This window comes from Phacochoerus africanus, chromosome 6 (genome assembly GCF_016906955.1).
Source record: "Phacochoerus africanus isolate WHEZ1 chromosome 6, ROS_Pafr_v1, whole genome shotgun sequence".
NCBI lineage: Eukaryota > Metazoa > Chordata > Mammalia > Artiodactyla > Suidae > Phacochoerus > Phacochoerus africanus.
This window is the reverse complement of record NC_062549.1, coordinates 97,976,849-97,993,965: the sequence shown is the minus strand read 5'-3', so window position 1 is coordinate 97,993,965 and position 17,117 is coordinate 97,976,849. Positions and strand designations below refer to the sequence as shown.

General features: G+C 45.2%; 1 protein-coding gene and 1 non-coding gene across 2 annotated transcripts in view; both read left to right on the top strand.

Moving 5' to 3' along the window:
• The first annotated feature begins 1,167 nt into the window (after positions 1-1,167).
• Positions 1,168-17,117, top strand: part of TUFT1 (tuftelin 1) — a 54,391-nt gene continuing 38,441 nt past the window's right edge. Inside the window, exon 1 of the mRNA XM_047784654.1 lies at positions 1,168-1,315. The gene's annotated coding sequence lies outside the window, so the exon portion shown is untranslated. The remainder of the gene's footprint in view (positions 1,316-17,117) is intronic.
• On the top strand, positions 3,640-3,768 carry LOC125130174 (small nucleolar RNA SNORA11). The gene has a single exon (XR_007135674.1). It is a non-coding gene; the product is annotated as a small nucleolar RNA SNORA11 (small nucleolar RNA).

Below are 17,117 nucleotides of genomic sequence, written 5' to 3'. Positions count from 1 at the left end.
AGAAACCATTTTATTGTTCAATTTAGAGACCGAAGCTGGGGTTTCTTAACTTTTTAGAGGCCCTTTACATCAGATCAGATGGAACCTAGGGAGCCTTAGGTTCCCTAGGTTTCCTTTATTCCTTAAGAAATAAAGGGAGTATTGATAACAGCTCCCTTCTCTCCTGAACAACATTCTGGGAAGAACAAGGCCAGTAAATGCCTTCGAGGGTTAGACCGGAACTGGTTTTTCTTTATTCCTTGGGAACATAGGGATAACCCCAGCATTCACCTCTTAGACACAGAGATAGCCATCCATTCCTACCTGGCATTCCTCTCGTGTTGCCTTGAACAGGGAGCTGATCAGCAGAGCCTATTGTCAGATTCAGGCTTTCTGCCCACTCTGGAGTGGGTCAAAGGCCTCCTCCTGTCATGTCCATATGGACCAAAGCCCGGTGGAGAAGCCATATGCTAAGAGCAGCTGGGCTGGAAGAGGCTCCAAGATCTTTCTTGATCATCCTCTCTTCTAGGTCCTTAAGATGCTAACCTGGGCCAAGGGAGCAAATGTCATTGGAGAAGTTAAGGTTCATCCCTTCTCAAGAATACAATTCCCTTTAAGGCAATGTGTCCCGCCTCTCCCATCCATATAAGGGCAGCTTTGATATAATAGCTTCTGCAAAAACAAGCCCCACCCAGAGTCAGCTGGCTTTGACTTTTGGCCTGGGCTTTTCTGCCAAGGAAGGGCAACCTGCCAGACTGGCTTAGGCCAGTCTGAGTGAGCTGGCCCTGGCAGCCTGTATGGCGGAGGAAAGGGTTTCTGAGTTTCTACAAAGCCTACAGGCTGGCCTAAATATAGGGAGAGGATAATGTATGGAAGATTTTTTTCCAATTTTGCACCCTCTAGGGGCGGGCAGGTGAACCTCTCTTACCAACACTCTGGCCTTAGAGTTGAAATGAGAGGGCAAGACTAACGTTTGAGGTACAATCATATAACACTGGACAAAACTTCAGTTAAGCAGATAGTAGCTCTCAAGCCCCACCTTTAGGTAAATCGGAGCGAGCGCAGACGGGCGTGGCCTGAAGCTCTAGGCTACGCCCACTTCACAATTTTGCTCAGTCATTGGCGAACCGCGTCCTGGGGGCGTGTCCTATCGCCAGCCTCCGCCCCTGACGCAACCTATACAAGGGGGGGGGGGCGGTTCGGCGCGCGCTCGCCTAGTAGGAGCCAGACAGCAAGGCGGAGGGCTGTGTGTGTTCCGTGACCCTCTCGGGAAGATGATGAACGGGACGCGTAGCTGGTGTACACTGGTGGACGTGCACCGGAAGCGCAGACCTCGGTAAGAAAAAGCGACCGCGTCGCCTCCCTCGCTCGGTACTCTTGGTTTCTAATATTCCGCCCCAACCGTGCCCCGCGCGGAGTTCGCTGACATCACCTGGTGCCGTGGCGGTCAGCCCCTCACGGCGCTTCTCTTTTTGTACCGCCTCGCGGCGGGCAGTGGGAATCCGGGGGAGTCTCGGGCTGAAGACTCTTTAAGGCTTGAGGACTCTGGGCGTCCCTGCCCTTTAGGAGGACACTGCGGCTACGGCCAGGGGCGCGGTGCAGGTCTCCAGTGCGCGCTGTTCAGGCGTCCTGTGGGCTCCTAGGTTGAGTCGTAGAAGAATGAGCTCTGGGGACGGGATTCCCCTCGCTCTTTTGAACTTTGGTTCCCAACAAGGGGAACGAGGCTTTTTGTGGGTCCTGGTGACCTCAGAGACCCTTCAAAGAACTTAATGGTGATCAGTAGCAAGACAAAGGGAAGAGAGTGAAACCCTAGGGCTTCAACTCGAGAACGGGTACGGTAGAACTCCAAGTACGCTGAGAATGGCCGGGGACTCTTACCTTTAGTTAGGAGGGCTTGGGCTGTCTGCTTGGGGTCGGGGTCGGGGTCGGGGTGGGGGTGGGGGGGCGTCACCTATTCGCTCGGATTTCTCCTCTTTCCTCCCCGTGCCGTTTTCCTGCCCCCTCCTCCCAAATGGCCAGCCAATAGCTTCCTGGGACATTTTGTTGGTTTTGCTTACGTCTCCAACCTCCAAGCCCCGGGCTAGTGGATGGAGGGGATGCCAGAATCTGGGCTGAGAAGAGAAGGGAAGTGATCTACGCGAGAGCTTCTGGACCGAGTGAGGGTGGGGGAGAGAGAGGAGTGCTAACCCGACGGCTCCACTGCTAAGAGATCTGCCCTGCTCCCCTCACTCCCTAGGCTCCCAAGTCCCTCTTCTCTTCCCCCCACCATAGTGTACTATGCTCTTTCCTCTCCAGAGACAAAGGAGGGGTAACTTGGGGCTAAGTGTTTTCTAGGCTCTTCTGGGGAACTTAACCCAGAATGGGTGTGTGCTATTTTATCAATTTCCAGGCTATTGTGGAGGAGGGTGAAATGGGAGTCAAGGTGATGGGGGGCTTGTATCCCTTCCTTTTCCCCTCTCTGCTCTGATTCTGATTCTCTTCCCTCTTTCTGTCTCAGCTTGCCCTTGAGGTAGAGCTAACCCAACTGCACCTGGATTATGGCTCTTCGAAGAATATTTGTAGAATAGCTGCTTATTTCAAGTTTAAGGCATAGATGATCACTTAATTCTGTTCACAGTCCCCTCTCCATTTCTGCCCAGGCTGTGTTTCTTCTGCCACCTTACAATACAGGTCTTGCTACCCGCCCAACTCCAGTACCCCCCATCCCTCATTTTCTGTAGCTGGCTGCTCCCCCAGCTATGGGACGCAGAAGTGATGGAAAAAATCCATCCTTTATTGTGTCATCCCCAAATCCTACTCTGTGCTCTTGCTCACTCTTTTGGAAAGACTGAGGCAAGGAACAAGGTAGGAGGGAAATAAAGGAGAGAGGTGTTTGCACTTCTCTTTGCTTGCTGTAGAAAGATTTCCAGGAAATTCTTAAGTCTAAGGCATTGGCAATGTTGAGAATGAATTGACATCTTATTTTATCCCTCGATGTTTTGCTGCTTGTCTGCTGGGGCAGAAAGAGTGGATTGAAAAATAGCAAGGAATTCACAGTCTCAAGCCATAGCTAATCAGAAACCTCTGGCACAGGGGGAGACAAAAATTCCCTTTTATTCCTTTTTCCTAGACTGGACTTGAGAGTTATTTGACTTGAAATGTAGGAATGAAATAACTATTGCCTGGGTCTGGTGTTGGAGACATTCCTGAGCTCTTAAGGAAGGGGAGGAGACGGTAAACAATCAATCAGTCAGGAGACAGGCTTTGTCCTGGATTCCTCTCCTCTGAGCCATGCTGCAGATAGAATTTATGGTTGTGGACAGTCGCCAGGAACCTCTTGTATATATTCATTCTCAGTGCATGTGCAAAGTGAGTGAGTGCATAAATAAATGAACAGATGTTTCTTCTGGTGTCAGCAGTGTAGACAGTGTAAGTAACTGGTGTGTTTTAGTGAGTGTCAGGACCCTGGAACTGTGGTAGTATTTCTCCACCAGCCAGGCCACGTGCCTCAGTGCACCCTGCATGGATATGGAAATATCACACTACTGCATTCTCTGGGTTGCTTTTATTGTTGGAGGCAGATGCAGCAGGTACAATGAGCCAGTGTTTTTCAAACTGCTGATCAGAATCACATAATCATTGAGATCAACTTAGTGGGTCAGAACCAGCATTAAAAAGAAATAGATGCGCTCAGAGGAAGAGGCCTGAAGAAATGGCTCCTCTGTTTATAACACATTCAACAGGAATCTGGGTTCATTGTCACAAGAGGCACAGAACTGTGTCCTTCCTATGGACAAATAATCTAAATGTATCCTCCTGCCACCCCCTCCCCCCTGGGGTGAGGGGGCTACTGGGCAGGACCAGTAGGACAGGGCTCAATCATGGCAGAAAAGCTACAGTATTTAGTGGAAGAGTTTGCTACCTAGAGCCTGTCCAATCCATGCATGGGTGGGTCTTGAGTGGTCTTATAGACGTAAAGGCTTTGAACTTCTTTTTTCAAGAAAAAAAAGAAAGTAGATCCCAACCATATGCCATTCTGGAAAAAGTAAAACCATGGAGACATTAAAAAGATCAGTGGTGGAGTTCCCGTTGTGGCTTAGTGGTTAACGAATCCGACTAGGAACCATGAGGTTTCGGGTTTGGTCCCTGGCCTTGCTCAGTGGGTTAAGGATCTGGCATTGCCGTGAGCTGTGGTGTAGGTCACAGACGCAGCCGGATCCCTCGTTGCTATGGCTCTGGTGAAGGCCAGTGGCTGCAGCTCCGATTGGACCCCTAGCCTGGGAACCTCCATATGCTGCAGGAGCGGCTCTAGAAAAGGCAAAAGACAAAAAAAAAAAAAAAAAGATCAGTGGTTGCCAGGAGTTTGTGGGGAGAGAGGAGATAAATACACAGACAACTTTTTAGGGCTATGAAATACTTTGATATCATAACTATGGGTATATGTCATTATATTTTTGTCCAAACCCATAGAAAATGCAACATCATTCACTTCATTAGCGTGAAGGTGGTCTGTGGACTTTGGGCGATTATAATATATCAAAGTACGTTCATCCTTGGTTAAAAAGTACCATTCTGGGAGTTCCCTTGTGGTGCAGTGGGTTAAGGATCTGGCATTTTCCCTGCAGCTGCCCGGGTCACTGCTGTGATGTAGGTTCGATCCCTGGCCCAGGAACTGCTACAATGCCTTGGATGCAGCCAAGGAAAAAAAAAAGTTCCATTCTGGTGAATGATATTGATAATGGCTAGGCATGTATGTAGGGAGAGGGGTATATTGGGAATTTCTGTACCTTTTGTTGTAAACCTCAAACTGCTCTTTAAAAAAAAAAGTCTTAAATAATTAACATTCTTGGAGTGGGAGTTCCTGTTGTGGTGCAGTGGAAACAAATCTGACTAGGAATCATGATGTTGCTGGTTTGATCCCTGGACTCACTCAGTGGGTTAAGGATCTGGCATTTCCATGAGCTGTGGTGTAGGTCAAAGATTCTGCTCGGATGCCACGTTGCTGTTGCTGTGATGTAGGCTGACAGCTGTAGCTCTGATTCCACCCCTAGCTTGGGAACCTCATATGCCACTGGAGCGGCCCGAAAAAGCAAACAAACAAACAAACAAACATTCTCAAAATGTTAGGGTAGACATTTTTGGCAAAACTTTTGTTTTAGTTATATGTATGTATACATATTATACATTTGTGGGTGTGTTTATTCGATTGTGATGTAAAATGTATTTTTTTAAGTCAAAAAAGTTTACAAGCCACTGTAGTAAGTTATACTGGCAAATAAAAGCACAATTAACCTCTAACTCATTGTTATTAGACATTCCCATTAAGTTCCATTATTATAAGCAACAGAGAGTGACTCCAACTAACTTAGGCAGAAGAGGAATTTAAGGAATTTAATTATGGGCAGCTCACAGAATTTAAGGGAAAGCTTAAAAAGTCTGAACCAGAGGGGTCCTGGGGCCCCCGTAAGTGGAAGGAACTAACTAATGGAGGGGTCCCACTTCTGGGCAAACCAGTTCCAGCTGTTTTAGGTCTTTTTGTCATTCTGCTTGAGACTCCAGGGAGAGGGTGTCACTGGCCCCTTACCCACCTTGGCCAGGGCAGGTTGGGATTCCTTGATTGCTAGGCCCACCAGACTACCCAGTGAAGGAGGGGGATTCTCCAAAGCAAAATCCAAGTGCTATCATTAGTGGGGGAGGATGGAAACTGTGTGGCAAAAGCAACAGATGTCACTACATTTGACTTTGCTTTGAATCCCTGATTTTCTTTTCTTTTCTTTTCTTTTTGGCTATGCCTGTGGCATGTGGAAGTTCCCGGGTCAGGGATCAAACCCATGCCACAGCAATAACAATGCTGAATCCTTTAACCACTAGGCTACCAGGGAGCTCCTTAATCTTTTTTTTTTTTAATCGAAGAAGTATATGTGCATGATTTAAAAAGCCCTGATGATATCAAAAGACTTTAAAGGAAAATAGTAAGCAGTTACTTATCCAAGGCCTGACCAATGGAAGTTACCTTCAACTCTTTTAGCTCTTTGTAGCATTTACTGTCATGTTTCTAAATGACATGTTTATGCTTTATTGGTTTTAGACATCACTGACTTCCTGTTGTAGGAATTATAGGAAGTTTATACCCCCACCCTGTATATGCTCCTTTTTCCTTCTCCCATCTTCCCAACGAGATTATATCACAATTTTTGACTGCACTGTGATTTCCGTTAGTAGCATTGTGGTTAAGATCCTGGTTCTGGGAGTTCCTGTCGTGGCTCAGTGGTTAATGAACCCAACTAGTATCCACGAGGACTCGGGTTTGATCCCTGGCCCCGCTCAGTGGGTCAAGGATCTGGCGTTGCTGTGAGTTGTGCTGTAGGTTGCAGATGCGATTCAGATCCCACGTTGCTGTGGATGTGGTCTAGGCCGGTGGCTACAGCTCCGATTCAACCCCTAGTTTGGGAACCTCCATATGCCGTGGGTGCAGCCCTAAAAAAAAGACAAAGACAAAAAAAAAAAAAAAAGATCCTGGTTCTGGGAATCTGACCCAGTGGACTATGGTTAGGGTTTTAGTGTTTGCTTTGCCCAAAGATCATGTTGGTAAGTTACTTTATCTCTTCAGTCTCAGTTTCCTCATGTGTAAAACAGGGGTATTAACTGCACCTGTCTCATAAAGTTCTTGTGAGGTGCATGTGAAATATGAAGCACAGTGCCTGGCACATGGTAACTACTCGATGGAGTTGTTATTTTCTGTTACTGACTGGCTAGACTGTTTTAGCTTCCCCTGGTCAAGGGATGGAGAAACTGGGAACTCTCTGTTCTGGTCTATTATGTTGCTGTTTGTCTTACCTGTTCCTCTCCTCTCATATTGAGGACGAGAGGGGACCTATAAGTAGACTCAGGGTGAAGATCTGAGTAACATTTGCACCTACCAGCTCAGCCAGAACTGTGTTAAAGTGATAGTCAGGGATCATATTTTAGCATCCCCTTCTTTTCTTCCTCCTCCTTTTTCTGATCTCATGGTCAAGGCAGCTAGTGTTCCTTGAAGATCTGGGCTCTGATAAGATATTCTATCAGCATTTCCCTTCCTTAGAATATTTGCATCTTCTTCCCCTCCCCTACTTCCCCACAACCTACTTTTTTTTTTTTTGGCTGCTCTTGTGGCTCATGGAAGTTCCCAGGTCAGGGACTAAATCTCAGCTGCAGCTGAGACGTACACCACAGCTGTGGCAATGCTGGATCCTTAACCTCGTGTGTCACAGCAGGAACTCCCTGTTTGTTTTTCATCTTGATCAGCCAGAAAGATTCTCTCAATGCTTGAGTGGATTTGGATTTTACACCAGCTGCAGTCTGAGCCTTTGTCTTTACCCTGGAATAGGTGTCATTCCTTTAGGACCCCAGAAGCTGAATTAGTTTTAATGCGAGGCCAGGGATTGAACCTGCGTCCTTATGGATGCTAGTCGGTTTTGTTACTGCTGAGCCACAACAGGAATGCCCTCATTTTCTTTTTATAACAGCTCTTTTTGAGATATAATTTACATATGGTACATAGCACCCATTTAAAGTATAACAATTCAGTGGTTTTTAGTATAGTCGCAGAGTTGGATTCATCAACACAACTGATTTTAGAACATTTTCATCACTCCGTAAAGAAATCCTGACCCATTAGCAATCACTCCCCATTTTCTTCCAACACCTGACAAAAGCTACCAGTCTACTTTCTTTATGATCTGCCTATTCTAGATATTTTATCTAAATGTAATCATATAAATGTGATCCTTTGTGACTGGTTTCCTTCAATAAGTATACTTTTAAGGTTGATTCATATTGTAACATGAATCAGCCTTTCATGCCTTTTATGGCCAAATAATATTCAATTGTATGGCTATATTATGACATATGTTCATGAATAAATGTTGTTGGACTTGGTTGTTTCTACGTTTTGTCTATTGTGAATAATGCTGCTGTGAACCTTTGTTTCTACACCACAGGATTTTTGTTTTTGGGTTTTTTCTGCTTTTTAGGGCTGCACCCACAGCATATGGAAGTTCTCAGGCTAGGAGTTGAATCAGAGCTGCAGCTGCCAGCCTATACCACAGTCACAACAATGCCAGATCCTCAACCCACTGAGCAAGGCCAGGGATAGAACCCAAGTCCTCATGGATGTTGGTCGGGTTCGTTACTGCTGAGCCACAGTGGGAACTCCCAAAATTTGTTTCTAAGTTTCAAAAGACTTTGATCTTTATTGGAAAGAAATACCTAGGATTGGAATTGCTGGGTCGGAATGTTTACATTTTAAAAGAAATTTCGTCTGGAGTCATTGATGTGTACTCCAAAAGAATGAATGGATTCTAACCGGTGGAAGCCCTGGCTCTGTGACACATGGGTGGGGAAGAAACTCCTGGGCAGAGGAACCGCTCAAGTTTGGTGACTGCCTTTTCCTTCCACTGGTGAGACCTGACGAAAGCTCAGCCCATAAATTCCTCCCCATGCCGTTCCACCTCCCCAAATCATTGGAAGTTCTTCCTTTCAGGAGCACTCCAGCTGATGTCCCCAGGCCTGCCAGGAATTTGGGAATCCTGGCTCCGCTGGAGGATCTGGGAGAGGAGGCTTACCCAGTCAGCAGGCATTTGGCACCAATGTTTGCTCATATTTCTCCCAGGTGGGAGTGGTGGGGTGGTGTGTGTGCCCAGATGGTTTCGGTTCCACACACATATGCTCAGAGCAGGCGGGACGAGCTTCCTCACCTGCTGGTAATTATGGTATGTGCCTCTTTGGGTCACCATGCAGTCTTATGAAACCTTTGTCTCCTAGGGGTGGGGAGGTTGAGTTGAGGGAACAAGTATGTGCCAGGAAGGCTGTCGGCCCAGATTGAAGCCTGGCCAGCACGGGCCGGAAGAGGACAAGAAAATAGGGTGGGATGGGGATGGGGACAAGGAAGGACGGAAAAGGACATGGTCTTCCAGGGTCTGCGGCACAAACGCAAAAAAAAATCCAAGATGTAAAATAATCAGAGACTCGAGAGGGGGAGGGGCGCTCAGAACCGCCCCCTCATTCCGGGCTGGCTGGGAACTAGGTGGGTTTCTTGGGCTGAGCAAAAGCGTGTCTCCCTCAGAGTTGAGAGTTTAGGAGCCCACCTCCCTCTCTGGACACACTCTCACTGCCAGGCCCTGGTGTTTTCCCTCCAGGGAAGGAGAACGGCTGCCCCACTTCGGGTGCTGCCCTACCTCCTTTTTCTCATCTCACCTCTCAATCACCCTGGGTCAGCCCTCTGCATCGAGCTCGTCCAGCCCATGCCTCTGGGCAGGCAGCCAGACGAAAAGGAGACACCTGTTTGTTGACTAATCGGTGGGGAGGAGCGGGAATGATTCTTGGTGCCATACCCAACAAAGGACCTTCTCTGGCCTAGAAAACCCTGCAGAAAGTGGGGGATCAAGGGCTGAGCAGGCTGGGAATCTCAGCCAAGCGAGGGTCAGCCCCCAACCACTGCACCTGGCTTCTTTGACTTTATTGAGGCTTTCGTCGTCCTGGCCTGTTGGGAACCATTGTTTCAGGGGGCTGGTTATTCCCATTTCTCAGAAGGGGAAAGTTGAGGTGGCCACTGCTGCAGCAGTGTGAGAGACCATGTACGTTCCAGGTGGAAGAGGGAGCAGAACTGAAGGACAGGTGATGAAGGAGTGGATTATAGGGTGAGGATAAACTAAGGATGTTGGTTTTAGCGGGGGTGGGGTGGGGCAAACTCCCCTTCCCTTACTTCTTTCTAGAAAGGCCCTTGACCCTTATCTGCTGTCTAGTCCTCGTGGTCCCGCCAGAGCAGGCTGGGGAGTGGGACCTGGGGAAACATTTTCCCATAGGTCTCTCCCCATTCACAGGAGCCTGTGGTGTGAGAACCTCTGGGGCCTCCGTGTTTATCTTTCTATCGCTTCTCTAGGCCCTCAGCTATGTGTTTACCCCCTCCCTGCGCTGAGGAGTGAGTCACAGCTGAGATTTGTTTGAACGGAGTGGAGAGGCTGCCTATAATTTGAAGGTGGCTGGGCTTCTCCCCAAGAGTGTTTATGAGGTTAGAGGCTGCTCCCCTTGCGATTAGCTCTTTTCCTTTGTTCCCAGAGAAGATGGTTCTCCCTCCTAGCTCGCCTTTCCGTGAGTCCCCGGTGGGGACCCCCCTGCTAGACATTTGGGGCTGTTCCTACAGCTCCCTGGAGCCTGCTCACAGTCCCGAGGTCCTTCGGTGGCACCAAGTAGAGATGGGCTGGGTTTCCCTCCTCGGCTGTGGGTTGGGGGTGTGGGGTGAGGTCTTCTGTGGCCTTAGAGAGTGAATCCTCTGGTTCTGGAGGATGAGGTGACAGAGAGGATTTATTCACAGTTATTAGACAGTTTGTCTCACCCATCTTCCTTCCTTGCAGTCTTTCTAGACTTCCTTGGGAAAGTTAATGCTGCTTCACCTTTGTGAAGTGATTTAAGGTTTGCAAAGCACTCTCACACTGTTCCTACACATTTTTTACCTACCCTACCTAAACTGTATTATTAGGTATTATCTTCCCCATTTTGCAGATGGAAAACTGCCCAGAGAGATAAAGTGATTTGCTCAAGAATCAGTAGGTCTCATTCAGACTCAGACCCCACCTCTGACTAAAAAAACTTAGTGCTTTTTCTTTCCTTCTCTTTATTTATATATTTTATTGTAGGAATATCACACAAATACATCTTTGTTGCAAAAGTTTATATGGGCTGAAAAGTCCCTTTACTTCCCTGCCCTTCTCTAGCCTTTTGTGTATGAATTCAGGGCTTTTCCGTGTGCCTTCTTGCAAGAAATGCCAGTGGGGCATAGTGGTTAGGAGCACGGACTCTGGAGCCACAGGCCTACGTTTGAATTGTGGCTCTGCTCCTGACTAGTTATATGACTTTGGGCAAGATACTTGACTTCTGTGCCTCAGTTTTCTTATCTATGAAATGGGGATTTGTATTTACCATATAGTTGTGTCATTGAGATTAAATAAGTTAATGCATATAAAGCAGTTAGAATAGGGCCCAGTAGGGCACAGCGGGTGGTAACTGCTTTATTTAGGAGTTGGCAGTTACCTAATACTATGAACATATATATAGATGCACTTAAATAAACAAGAAGTCATATTTTATGAATTAATTTGTGACTTGCTTTTTTCTCCTTAATATATCTTGGAATCTCTTCCTGTTAATTTGTAGAGGTTTATTTATCAGCAGTGTAGTATTTCTTTAAAAATATTTTTTACTTTATTTATTTTTAAATTTTAAGGTGTTCCCATTGTGGTGCAGTGGAAGTGAATCCAGCTAGTATCCATGAGGATGCGGGTTCAATCCCTGGCCTTGTTCAGAAGGTCAGGGATCCCGTGTGGCTGTGGCATAGACTGGCAGCTGTAACTCTGATTCGACTGCTAGCCTAGGAAATTCCGTGTGCTGCAGGGATGGCCCTAAAAACCAAAAAAAAAAAAAAAATTAAAATAATTTTTATTGTTCTTTTTTTGGGGGGCCGCCCCTGGGGCATATGGAAGTTCTGGGACCAGGAATCGAATCTGAGCCAGAACTGTGACCTACACCATACCTGTAGCAAAGCCAGTTCCTTAACCCACTGTGCCACATCAGAAACTCCTTATTTTTTATTTAAAAAAAAAATTTTTTTTGTCTTTTTAGGGCTGTACCCGAGGTATATAGAAGTTCCCAGGCTCGGGTCCAGTCGGAGCTTTAGCTGCTGGTCCACACCATGGCCACAGCAATGCGAACCATGTCTGTGACCTACACCACAGCTCATGGCAACACCATATCCTTAACCCACTGAGCAAGGCCAGGGATTGACCTCACGTCCTCATGGATACTAGTCAGGTTCATTACCCCTAAGCCACGACAGGAACCCCTATTTAAAAAAATTTTTTTAATTGAAGTATAGTTGATTTGCAATGTCATGTTAATTTCTGCTGTACAGCAAAATGATTTAGGGAGTTCCTGTTGTGACGAAGCGGAAATTGAATCCGACTAGTATCCATGAGGATGCAGGTTCCATCCCTGGCCTTGCTCAGTGGGTTAGGATATGGCATTGCTGTGAGCTGTGGTGTAGGTCGCAGATGCTACTCAGATCCCTGTTGCTATGGCTGTGGTGTAGGCTGGCAGCTAGCTCCCATTCCACCCTAGCCTGGGAACCTCCATATGCCACCGGTGCAGCCCTAAAAAGCCAAAAAAAAAAAAAGATTTGGTTATATACTTAGACACATATCCACTCTCCTGTATAGATTATCACAGATTACTGAGTACATTTCCCTGTGCTATATAGCAGGTCCCTGTTGACCATCCATTCCATATATTACAGTGTACATATGCCATCTCCAGCTCCCGGTCCTTCCCCGTCTCTCCCCTTTCCCCTTTGGTAACCATATGTTTGTTTTCAAAGCCTGTGAGTCTGTTTCCATTTTGTAAATAAGTTCATTTTATTACTTTTTTTTAGATTCCAAATATAAGTGACATAATATTTGTCTTCCTCTCTCTCTTTTTTTTTTTTTGTCTTTTTAAAATTTTTTGTCTTTTTTTTTTGGCATTTCTTTGGCCGATTCCCGCAGCATCTGGAGGTTCCCAGGCTAGGGGGCAAATCAGAGCTGTAGCCGCCGGCCTACGCCAGAGCCACAGCAACACGGGATCCGAACTGCGTCTGCAACCTACACCACAGCTCACGGCAATGCCGGATCCTTAACCCACTGAGCAAGGCCAGGGATTGAACCCGTAACCTCGTGGTTCCTAGTTGGATTTGTTAACCACTGAGCCATGACGGGAACTCCTATTTGTCTTTCTCTGACCTCACTTTGTGTGATAATCTCTTGATGCATCCATGTTGCTCCAGATGGCATTATTTCGTTCTTTTTTATGGCTGAGTAATATTCCATTGTGTATATGTACCACATTTTCATTATCCAGTCCCCTGTCAATGGACATTTAGGTTGCTTCTATGTCTTGGCTGTTGTAAACAATGCTGCAATGAACCTTGGGGTGCACGTATCTTTTTGAATTATAGTTTTCTCCAGATATATGCCCAGGAGTGGAATTGTTGGATCATGTGGAGTATAGTATTTCATATACAGATGTTACCATACTTAATGCACTCATTGACTTGAAAGTATTTATGCTATTCCCAGGTTTTTAACTACTGTAAATAGTATTGCAGTCAACATTTTTATGCACATATCTTTGGGCAAATGCGCATGGATTTTCACAGAGCATATCCATAAAAGTAAAATTATTGGGTCAAAGGATTTATAAAGTATGCAAACTCTTTATATTGCCAAATTAACTTTTAAAAATACTTTTATAAACTTACACTCTCTCCAATGATATGACATGTGAGATTCGTCTTTCTCCCTGCATCCTTACCAACCCTAGATGTTATCAATATCTGTAAAATTTGCCGTTTACTTGGTCTAAAAACGATATTTCTGCAGGAAAGAAACACAATTGCTTTATTGAAAAGCAAGAAAGGAGACTTGTATATATGGGAAGTTTTAAAGCATAGCAGTAAAATGGGCACTGATGTACTGAACAACCAGCTTAAGAAACAGATTACCAATACTTTTCAAGCCTGCTGGGGTCCCTTCTAGATTATAACCCCTCTGCTTCCTCCACAGAATTTATTTTCATTGTCTTGAATTCTGTGTTTATTTTCTTGCCTTTTATTTTACTTTTACTACACACCCAGGTAATATATTGCTTAGCTTGGCAATATAGTTTTGAACCTTATATACATGGTATATCACCTGTGTTTCACCTGTGTTCTACCTTTTTTTTTTTTTAAGGGCCGCAGGTATGGCACATGGAAGTTCCTGGGCTAGAGGTCGAATCAGAGCAGCAGCAGCTGGCCTACACCTCAGCCACAGCAACTTGGGATCCAGGGTGTGTCTGCAACCTACACTGTAGCTTGAGGCAACGCTGGATCCTTAACCCCTTGAGTGAGGCCAGGGATCTAACCCACATCCTCGTGGATACTAGTCAGGTTCATAACATGCTGAGCCACAACGGAAACTCCATACTCTTACTTTTTTGCATGGCATGAATTTTGAGATTCCTTCATGTCGATGTATGTAGCTCTAATTCATTTGTTTTCACAGCTGAATTGTAGTTCATTGTGCTAATATGCTGGAGTTTATCCATCCCTTTTCTTGCACACCATTTGGATTGTTTCCCCTGTGGATTGTTGCAGTATTTTGCCATTGCAAACAGTGCTGCTGTGAGCATACTTTTACATGTCTTATACTTCTTAAACCTAAGTTTATTGAAATTCCCCCCCAAGTGATACCTCGTTTTTTTTTGTTGTTGTTTTTTTTTGTCTTTTTGCCTTTTTTAGGGCCGCTCCCATGGCATATGGGGGTTCCCAGCCTAGGAGTCGAATCAGAGCTGTAGCCACCGACCTACACCAGAGCCACAGCAACGCGGGATCTAAGCTGCATCTGCAACCTACACCACAGCTCATGGCAACACCGGATCCCTGAACCCACAACCTCATGGTTCTTAGTCAGATTTGTTAACCACTGCGCCACGACGGGAACTCCAATACCTCATTGTTTTAATTTGCATTTTTCTGATTACTGGTAAAGTCGAGCATCTTTCGTATATCTATTAGCTATTTATATTTCTTGTTGGAGTTGCCTTTTTAGTCTTAGCTCATGGTTTTCTTGTTTTTCCCTTTTTTCGTGCCTGTTTTTTTCCGTATTCCATACCACTTCTCTCAACTAAAGAGTCCTATGTTCTCGAAAGAAAGGGAATTGGGGAAAATCCCAGACCACATTACCTGGAGTTTGCATAATATACATTCTTTGATGTGCTTACTCTAAACAAGGCGCTGTGCTAAATAAGCCATCCAGGTCTTTGAGGAGCTTATGATTTTATTGGGGAGATGAATGAATGCATAGGTATTTACGAAGGCTAGGGCCAGTGTAATAGTGTAGAATATGTAGGATGCAGTGGGTGCAGAGGCAGGCTCTAACTGGGGAGTGCTGGGATAGGACCCTTAGAGCTGAGCCTTCAAGGCTGAGCAAGAATTCTCCACGGCGGCAAGGAGGAGGCTCCCTCTGCAGAAGAAAACAGCATATGCACCTATGGGGAGGTGGTTGTGAGTATTGCACTTGGAGACCCATTGACAGATGCAGAGATTTGGATTTGGATGCCTTCCTCAAATTGGATCAGGAAAGCGTGGGGTAGTGAGTGTAGGGTGCACATGGGGCGCTGGTAGGAGTCAAGACATTATGTGATATAGACAGTGATAGGTCTGATCATGAGAGGACTTTAATACTATGATAAGGAGTTTTACTTACTTATTTACTTTAGACTTTAAGAAGAAAAGCTTTATTAGGGCAAAGAGGGTTATTAGTTTTCCATTGGTATCTGTTTAGAGTTTAAAATTTTTCCTTATTAAGAAATGCATATGTTTATGTAAAGCAATAATACACGTACATAAAAGTACACATATCATAAATATACAGTCAAGTAATATTCACAAACAGGACATGCTCCTCTAACCATCACCCAGATCAGGACGCATCATTACCAGTATCACAGAATCCCTCTCCTCCCCTTCTAGCCATCACCTATCCTCCACCCCTCAAGCGTAACAATTCCTGACTTCTAAAGCATGTATTAGTTTTGCTTGTTTTTATACTTTTTGTGTAGGTGGGACCAGATAGTATACTTTTCTGTCTGAATTGTGTGGGTTTTGTTTGTTCATTTGGCCTCGCCAGTGGCCTGTGAAAGTTCCTGGGCCAGGGATTGAACCCCAAGCCACAGAAGCAACCCAAGCTGTCGTAGTGACAACATGAGATCCTTAACCCACTGTGCTCAAGGGAATTCCTCTGTCTGAATTCTTTTGCTTAACATTTCTGTGAAGTTTATCGATGTTGCATGTACAGTGGTTCATTCTTTTTCGTTGTTGTGCAATGTTCTGTTGTATGACTGTATCACAATTAATTTACCCATTCTACTCAATGAACATTTGGGTAATTTCAAGTTTTTGGCTACTATGAAAAATGTTACTATGGGGAGTTCCTGTCATAGCTCAGCAGTAATGAACCCAACTAATTCCATGAAGATTAGGGTTCGATCCCTGGCCTCGCTTGGTGGGTTAAGGATCTGGCATTGCTGTTAGCTGTGGTATAGGCCAAAGATGTAACTCAGATCCTTTGTTGCTATGGTTGGCAACTGGATCTTGGATTCAACCCCTAGCCTGCAAACTTCCCTATGCCACATGTTCGGCCCTAAAAAGCAAAAAAAAAGAAAAGAAAATTTTGCTATGAACATTCTAGTATATGTTATTTATTTAAAAATTTTTAAATATATTTTTTATTTTTACAGGCCGCACCTGTGGCACATGGAAATTTCAGGCCACAGCCACAGCAACACCAGATTTCAGCCACATTTGTGACCTACACTGCAGCTTATGGCAACTCTGGATCCTTAATCCACTGAGCAGGGCCTCAATCAAACCTGCATCCTCACCAACACTATGTTGGGTTCTTAACCCACTGAGCCACAGCAGGAACTTCTGGTATATGTTTTTTTAATGGGGAAAGTATGTATGCATTTCTATTGAGTAGATAAACAGGGGTGGAATTGTTATGTTATAGGGTATGCATGTTTTTATCTTTGGTTGATGCTTCCAAAATGATTCTGATAATGAACAAACCACCAACAGTGTATGAGAGTTCTGATTGTTCCACAGCCCCCAACACTTGGTATTTTTTTTTTTTTTTTAGTCATTCTCATGAGTATTTTGTGGTATAGCCTTGTGGTTTTAGTTTCTAGTTCTTTGATGATGATGACTAATGAGGTGGAACCCTTTTCATGTGTTTATTGACCATTTGGAAATCCTTTTAGGTATCTATTGAAGTCTTTTGCCTCTTTCTCCCTCTTATGTTTCCTCTTTCCTCTTTCTTTCTTTAAATATACTTTTTTTTTTTTTTTGCTTTTTAGGGCCGCACCTATAGCATATGGAGGTTCCCAGGCTAAGGGTCAAATCAGCTTCAGCTGCCGCCCTACACCACAGCCACAGCAATGCAGAATCCAAGCCTCGTCTGTGACCAATACCACAGCTCACGCTGGATCCTTAACCCACTGAGCAAGGCCAGGGATTGAACCCACAACCTCATGGTTCCTAGTCGGATTTGTTA